This window comes from Amblyomma maculatum, chromosome 1, assembly GCF_055883805.1.
Source record: "Amblyomma maculatum isolate TAMU_Amacu chromosome 1, ASM5588380v1, whole genome shotgun sequence".
In the NCBI taxonomy this organism is placed as follows: domain Eukaryota; kingdom Metazoa; phylum Arthropoda; class Arachnida; order Ixodida; family Ixodidae; genus Amblyomma; species Amblyomma maculatum.
In genome coordinates this window covers 376,419,474-376,425,473 of record NC_139344.1, presented here as the reverse complement: position 1 = coordinate 376,425,473, position 6,000 = coordinate 376,419,474, and the positions used below count along the sequence as shown (strand labels likewise).

Below are 6,000 nucleotides of genomic sequence, written 5' to 3'. Positions count from 1 at the left end.
AAACAGATAAGGCGTGAGAATACATCTACGCAGCTGTACCTGTCATTTTAGTAGGTATATCGTCAGCTTCGTCGCTCCAGAAATCCCAAGAGATATTCGGAAGATGGACTCTGTTGAGGACTCGGCAATACGAGGCAGGTGTCCGGCCGATAGATGAATTTTGGCAGCCAGTAATCTGGGGCATACCCGGTGTTCGATGTACTCGCTGATTACGAACCAATATCATAGGCGAGGCCTCGTTGAAGCTGTCAACAGCTTGGGTGTAAAGAACGTCACCACGAGGGGAGGATAGGCGAAAAATAAAAAGTCGATACTATACTAAATGGCATGCGTATTAAAAATGCACTTAAATTATTTGTCTTGTTGCCGTAATAATTGAAACACCATCGCCACAACTGCGAGCAAAGCTCACGGGCGTAAAGAAAACGAGGCAAAGTTTGGCTAGTAGTAGCAGTAGAAAAGTGATCATTCTTGAGGCCTCCTAATGCGACTGGAGTTTGGAACGCGCATCATGCATCTAATTCGGATCAAGTGACTTATTTTTTGTTGTTCATTGTGTTATGTAGCTCTTGTAAAACTCTGCGTTAGAGGTGCTGGAATAACTTCGCTCCAGGGGAGTCACCACGAGGAGGTCCCCGGGTCTAAATTTAGGCTAAAGGAATGCGTTCTACGTGCTTCGAGGTTATCAGTGGGCTCGTCTTTTAAGTAATTAAAATTGTCCGTGTTTACTAGTGTCGATGTCGCCGAGGAAGGGCTGCCGCTTATCGTGTTGGGCACGCTGGGTTTGAGTCCGAGTACGACTGCAAGTATAAACCGGTGAAACGAGACTTAAGATCGGCTGAGTTCGAACCAAACGCGGGGCATTAAGTGTCTTGGCGGGCCACTCCAAGGACTCAGTTAGGCTATGCTTCCTAACGTGCGACCACCTTGAGTCTCTTCGACGATGGCTAGCAAGGTTGTAGTGACACAACTCGGAAGAAAATTTCACCCCTCAGGGTAGTAGGAATGGGTCGCTACAATGCAATATTTTCTCACTACCTCTCGCTAGGTTCTTGAACTGCGTGCTGAAAGCAATACCTAGCAGCCGCCTTCCAACCACACATGAGTGGGAGGCCTTCCTGCCAGCCACCGTCACTGGAGAGCGGCTACTCTTTAGGTTTCTCTGGGCCGAACTCACATTCGTTAAATGTTCCGATGAAAGCACTGCCGCTCCGTTTGCTTCGCACCTCCAGACGGCTCTCGCATCGCGCGCTCCGACCGCGCCGGCATTCCTGCCGAGACCGAGTGCGCGCGCGCGCAACCTACTTGCGCGTGCGCGCCGGCAGGGAGCGCCACCTGCAGGCTGCTCTCTCGTTCCCCCCCATCCTCCTCCGGTCGGCGGCACAGACGCCTGCACCTTGGAGACTGAACCGGGGTTCTTCACTCCGACGGCACTAGCGCAACCAGTTGCCCCACCGCACGGCGCCCAGCGCCGACCCGAACTCGGCTGCTTTTCCTCAACAACGCACCTTGACGTTTCAGCTTCGCTCTTCTTTTCTCGGCGTCTTCTCTCTCTCTCTCCCACTCCCTGCGCGAACCGTCGTCAACAGCGCTGAAGCAAGAAAGGAGCGAGGAGTCAGACTCGGTGATACTGCGAACAAATTTTTGCGCACCTGACGTCCCTTCTACCGTTCAATCGGCTGCACTTTTCTCGCCTAAGTGTCACGGATTTCGTCGCATTGTTTTAAGCATCGTCAACACTTTGAGGTTGCAACGTGAACCGGAACATCTCGAGCAACGAAGTTAAGTGTGTGCCTTCTTTTCTTTTTTTTTTTTCCCTGACTTGGAAAGTTGGAGCATCCAAAAATATCTTCTCCGTCGGAAAGGCTTTGGAACAACATCGTCCTTTGAGCGCCTTTCGATCAACAGCTTCGCATAAACAGTTTGCGGAGCGACTCCACTTCGCTTCGAGGCTGACGTCAGCGGCGGCTCTCAAGCGTCTTCAAGACTGACTCATCGAACTTTCCTCTTTCCCGCTGTGACTCCGCACAGTTCTCGCAAACCGCCACATCAGAAAAGAAAAGAAAAAACATACGTTCAGTCCAACACTGTTACTTCGCAGCCGCACTGCCGTAAGGGGTAAAGAAGGCAGGCGATACATTTGCTACGAGAAGACGGAAATCCTCACACCGATGTTGAGGTGTAACTGCTGATCTCTTCCCGTTTTGTCTAAATTCCGATTCGTGACGTCCCAGGTCGCTTTCCCCGCTTCGGGAGAAGCGCTAAGCAGCTTCGATGATGCTTCTGGTCGCCGTGGGGTTCGTGCTCATCCTGCTCGTAGTGTTCCTGATCGTCATCATTGCCTACACGCAAAGCTCAGTACTGATGGTCGTCTGAGTCGGGAGTCCCTCTCTCGAGCGGAACGCGGGAGTCGACATGACGGACAGCGCGTGCCGGTGCAAAAGGAGGAAGCGGCGGCCCGCCGGCCCTGCTTACCGCGTAGTCGGCTCCTGTTATTCGAAGCTTCACCAGCAACCACACATTATACGACGGATCATCAACGACGTAGTGAGCGAGGATGCGGGGCCGACAGGCGGCCGCAAGATTTCGGCGGTGGTGTCGAGGGCGCTTTGCTTCGTAAGGACGTGAGCGATAGGGGGCGAATGGGAAAAGAGCAGAAGGAAGCCGGGAAAGCTGGGAGTGTGATGTGGATGAGGTGCTCGTCTCCGAGAAAATCGCGGAAAATGTTGCCGAAGGCATGAGCGCGCGCAGCTAGTCGTTTATTTGTTAATTATATTTGATGTGCGCGGTTATAGAGTCGTAGACAAAGTGTGTAGGCGTATATTCATCACCGGTAGGCAAGGCAGCTCTGTGTGGCGTTGTGCGTTTCGCCGTTGTTCATCTTTCGTTACGTGTGTGTGCGAGTGTTTATACGAGTGACAAGCAGCACGTACCACGTTGTCGTCTTCGTCATCGGTTTCACGGAATGGATCAGGTATGTTCAAAAATTTCCTGAGATTCTTTAGACTTGCTTTTTGAAGGGACTGCCGTGTGACGTGTAGAATTTTCTGGTGTTCTGAAAGATAATAATTATTCTTTACTCTAGCTTACGAGAGAAGTGCTGATCCTAAATAGAATATAGTTTAATGAGAAGAAGATTCGGCTAACGGAAACATGGTTTTGACCTGATATGCCATTCTGAATATTACGAAAAGAGAGGCAAGTACTGAAGAAAACTGTTTCTTGTCGTCGTCACAAGATGTTTGTCTTTTCTTTACATAGAAAGCCCTTGATTTCTAAGTTCTTTTCTCATTCAAGCATCTTAGAGGACTTGAAGGAGTCAGCATTCGCACAATCAGGCCGTCATTTCTGGCTCCTGAAGAGTCTGGTCCATTTTGTATTTTGTGGCACGCTGTGTACTGTTTGGTGCTAGTAAGTTTCGTCCAATGCAAATTTTAATTGAGCAGACAGGTGCTGGTGTAGGCACCAAAATATCGCCCTGCTTGAAATTTTATTTCAAGAAACGTCCGGTTTAGTTTTTTTTTTTTTTTTTTTAAAGGTTGTCGGTCCCTTGAATGAAACAAAACTTTACCCGTTCATTCGCTAAGTGCATACCGGTGCATATGACTGTAATACAAAGTTGACAGCGTTGAAGAAAGGTTGGTAAATACTTCTGTTTATAATTTTTCAGGAAGAAACTAACTTTAGAGCACAGTGCATGGACCAATTAATACAAAAACACAGGACCATGAAACAAAATTTTGAACCAACTTATCTTCTTAGCGTTGTACATTTATGCGTATCATGTTCACCATCAGGAAGGGAAAACTAAGCAAGAAAGTAAATTAGGCTCCAGACAAGAACGTTTTCAGGCATACACACGCGTCCTTGAGCGGCAAAAATATATTTGAATTGAATTGAGATTTGCGCAACGTTGTTCCGTATCATGTTCATGATCTCTACTGCTCTAGACTTAGCGTACTTCTGCAGATCAGAAGAGCAAAGACACAGCATGATTATACCTCCCATAATAATTTACTCTATCACTCTGTCGTTTTAAAAGGGTTTCAGGTTCTGTGTCCGTTTATTGTAGACGCAATATTAATTAAGACCAAATGCCACTGTGTCATGGTTTGCTGCTTGGGTGGACAGTCAGCGGTCAATGGTTGTCGAAATTGTGTATATAGTTTACATTCAGAAACCATGTGGGTGTCTTAATATGGACAACACGTTGCATCATAATGACGTAAGAAAGGCCTAATTTGCATGCTATAGACATAGTATCCGCTCGTCTTCGTGTACAACTGTTTTATCCGATGCTTTTAAAGCCCCTGATCGTAAAAGCACATTCGCTTGAAGGCGTGTTGCCTTCAAGCGAATGTGCTTTTCCCGAACAAAATTTGCAATAATTGATATGAAAGCTAATTGTCCGATGTACTGACCTTATTCCAGAGAGCTATTTCGAGCGCAGCGATGAATTTAAATCCGTTTTAGTACTTGACATTCTAGACGCGATCTAATCTGAATGAACGCACGGTTCAGAAGCTGGATGTCAAAACGTGGGCACCGACCGTTTGCCTGCAGCATCATTACCAGGGGCTGCACAAACACTTCCAGCATCCTGCTCAAAGACTCTTGCTGCTTAAAATGGTATCCGTGGTGTCCTTTTGGAAGTTTTCACGGTGCGAAAACAAAGACACGAAGCTTTTAAATGCTTGCAAAAGTGTTATCGGCGGGGCGTCAGTGTACGTGAGCCCATATTCGTAATAGAAAAAAAAAAAGGTCAGTAAACAGTTTTATGATGCGATCTGCATTTTGCGAATTATTTGTGGCAAAATGACCAAAACGAAGAACATTTTATGTTCTACACACAAGGGAGGGCTTTGCTTCAAGAGATGACTCGAAATTTGGACCCTTGTCATGAAGCCTTTTGCGGAATATACAGTATAAGATTTTTACTTGTTCGAACTTCAGCAATGTCGTCTTACTTCTGCCCCCGAATTCTGAAATCAATCCCCGCAGCGGTGGCGCAGTACTTGAGGCGCCCGACTACTGCACCGGAGTACCCGGGTTGGAACCCGACCGCCGGTGGCTGCGTTTCGAGGAGGAAAAACGTAGAGGCGTCAGTGTGCTGTGCGATGTCAGTGTGCATTAAAGATTGTCAGGTGTTCGAGATTACTCCGAATGCCTCCACTGCAGCGCCTCTATCTTTTTCCATTTTCCCTCCCGCCTTCCTCTCTTCCGTTACGACGTGGGGCAGGTGTCCACGGTAAAAGTGTGACCGATATTGTGACAATTTAATTTAACTAATCAAGAAGATGCACCCTGCAAAACAAAGGGCTGTACGTTTACGAAATGCGTTCTGACTGCGTGCTAATTCCTTTCTGTCATCGTTCGCGCAAGATGTGCCGCATATGAGTCCTGCGTTCACGGGAAGAAGTGAAGGACGTAGGGAAGGAGAAGGTAAAAACCGGTAAAACAATGCATAGTGGTAATTTCGAGCTATGAGTGAGATTCTATTCGTACGGCAAAAGTGTTCCTCGGAATAATGCCGCCCGGAATGGCACAGACAAAGTGCAGAGAAGGGAAATGCAACTGCCCAGGCAGCGTCGAAATAATAATAATAATAATAATAATAATAATAATAATAATAATAATAATAATAATAATAACAATAATAATAATAATAATAATAATAATAATAATAATAATAATAATAATAATAATAATAATAATAATAATAATAATAATAATAATAATAATAATAATAATAATAATAATTAATTGGTTTACAGGAAGGGAGAGGAAAGGCGCAGTATCTGACACACTTGTTTCTGTGGACGCCTGAACCACGCCGTAAGGGAAGGGTCGAAACCAGTAATGTCAACAAGTCGGTGCCGGACTGAAAATTCGTAGCAGACGAATAAAGCTTCCAGCGCAAAATTAAGGGTGGCGTAAGCAGCTGGCTTCAATCTATCATGACCAGGTTCTTACAGATGCTGCATCCACTGCTGCGATGTC

At 46.4% G+C, this 6,000-nt stretch overlaps 1 protein-coding gene across 1 annotated transcript in view; it reads left to right on the top strand.

Moving 5' to 3' along the window:
• The first annotated feature begins 1,414 nt into the window (after positions 1-1,414).
• The window catches only part of LOC146208304 (cubilin-like), a 144,984-nt gene continuing 140,398 nt past the window's right edge, over positions 1,415-6,000 (top strand). The window contains exon 1 of the mRNA XM_084592627.1: positions 1,415-2,974. The gene's annotated coding sequence lies outside the window, so the exon portion shown is untranslated. The remainder of the gene's footprint in view (positions 2,975-6,000) is intronic.